This window comes from Papaver somniferum, chromosome 6 (genome assembly GCF_003573695.1).
Source record: "Papaver somniferum cultivar HN1 chromosome 6, ASM357369v1, whole genome shotgun sequence".
NCBI classification, from domain to species: Eukaryota; Viridiplantae; Streptophyta; class Magnoliopsida; order Ranunculales; family Papaveraceae; genus Papaver; species Papaver somniferum.
This window is the reverse complement of record NC_039363.1, coordinates 160,179,456-160,181,614: the sequence shown is the minus strand read 5'-3', so window position 1 is coordinate 160,181,614 and position 2,159 is coordinate 160,179,456. Positions and strand designations below refer to the sequence as shown.

Below are 2,159 nucleotides of genomic sequence, written 5' to 3'. Positions count from 1 at the left end.
GGAGGATGGGTCTATACAATTTTTTTTTTTAAACTGATGCTTTCCTAACGAGCTATGAAACTACTTTCTGAGTATATTAAAGGTGCATTGAGCCATGTCTTTAGAGGTAACTTATTTATTATAAGGTTGGGAAGTTCGGCGTTTCACAGGAAAGAGGTGTTCATTTGGTCAGTTGTAGTCACTAAACCAAATTTAGTGATTAGCAACTGTAACTGGCAATTGCAAATGGTGTCGCAATAGTTCTGCTCTGTTATGAAAGTTGATGTTGCAATTTTTCGCAATGGCTATATTGCCTTTGCAAATTCTCAGTTGCAACAGTTTCCAACTGTTGCAACGTCAAAAAGTCGCAAATATTTTAACCAATTTCGAAATTAGATGGTCGCAACATTTCATAACAGTTGCGAAATTGAAACTTAGCAATAGGTTACTACTGTTACGAATTTTTTTGCGACATCGAAAAAATAGTGGTTTTGACTTGGTCTATACAAGATTGTGAGGACAATTATGTCTGGCGTAAGAGTCCCGAATAAAGATTTTCCTGTCCATCTGCGAACTAGAAATGGTTAGGTACAATCATATCAGTTGCTTTAAATCCCTCTGAATGCTTCTAAATCTTACGGACAAACAAGTCTACATGCAAACCCAATTTTTTTCTCAGCCGAACAATATTTGTAAGGTTCAGAGGAACACCAGTTGGTCGGTTCCTGTATCCAAAATGAGGATTTACTATGTATGATATGCCTCAAGAATCGACGAAGTGAAAAACAATATGTCTTGCTGACCCGGGTTTTGGCAACAAACTGGACAAGGCAGCATAAGAGTTATGACAAATTTGGGTTATCAACAAGGGCCACGAAATTTGGAGTTATGAAGGGATGATCACTTCACACCCCCACGAAAAATATTCTTTCCATCTTTGTTTCCTGTATATGCAAAACCATGGACACCATTAGACATAACTCTCCAACATCTCTTAGTGAATAAGTCAAAAGACAAAAACTACATGAAACCCAATTAGGTAACAGAAAGAATACTTACCATCTCTAGAGATGTTGATGCATAGATATAATAAGCTGCTGAAAAACAAAGACAAATCCAAAATTAATTTAGGATCTAATCTTGACATAGTATGGTGTTATCAATCTCTCCAAGGAAAAGAAGAAGTATAAAGGTGAACAGATCGGACTGAAAAATAAGATTGAATGAGAAATAAAAAAACAACCTGATTTATCAGTTCCATACGGATCCAATAAGGGATGGGTCTGCTTAGTCTCCTAAAATGTAAAAGCCAAAATCAAATTAATCACTGAAGCAAAACGAACACAACCACATGTGATTATATAGTAATAAACCTCAAAACTCAAACAACGAAACTGAAACATACCCATGAATTAAAATTCCATGATATCAAATTAAGAAACATAAAAATTGCATATTTTCAAGGAAATTTTATTCTACAACAATAAAAAAAAAGTTGGACTCACAAAATCCATAGAAATAAAATGAATTAGAGTTTTTACTCACTGAATCTGTAATCTCCTTGGGTTGGACAGAACTCAACTATAGAGAATAGAGAGAATAGTTTAGTTTGCTAGAGTTTATGAAGGAGAAAATCAAATATCTAGGGTTGCAAATGAATTTTGGTTTAATGAAGATTGGGTTTGATTTCTGAAAGATGGACTTTGATTTATGAAATACGTGTTTAGAGGAGATAGTTTGTGAGTTTTTACTAGTAGATTTCGTTTTATTTCAGAAGATCTAGGATTAGCAGAAGAGGATAGAAAGAGAGGGAGAAATAAAACCGGAGAGAAAGAGAAAGGGAAAAAGAAAAAGGAAAGTGATAAGGTTTTTATTACTTCTAGGAATCTAGTCTATCTAGTAGTAAAATGAGAATATTGTGTCTTCATCTCCATCCGTCCATCAATAAGAAGAATGAATCTTAACCATAGTCAAATATACTTATCATAGGAACAATTCTATTCGGTATGAGTCAAATAAGCTCCCGACACCACGACATCTTGACTTAAGTCAACGACCCAGTGAGTAAGTATCGTTGTCTAAGTCAACGAAAGTCCTTACACAAAGGCACTTTGATTTTAGTCAATGACGCTTTTCGTGTTTAGTTATACAACGATATTTAGTTTGTGTTGTTTCATTAT

General features: G+C 34.5%; 1 long non-coding RNA gene across 1 annotated transcript; it reads right to left on the bottom strand.

The window, feature by feature from the left end:
* Nucleotides 1-453: 453 nt before the first annotated feature.
* Nucleotides 454-1,899, bottom strand: LOC113286346. The gene is made up of 4 exons (XR_003329243.1): nt 1,525-1,899; nt 1,223-1,274; nt 1,039-1,076; nt 454-923 (listed from the first exon to the last, which is right to left on the bottom strand). It is a non-coding gene; the product is annotated as an uncharacterized LOC113286346 (long non-coding RNA).
* Between the last annotated feature and the right edge of the window lie 260 nt (nt 1,900-2,159).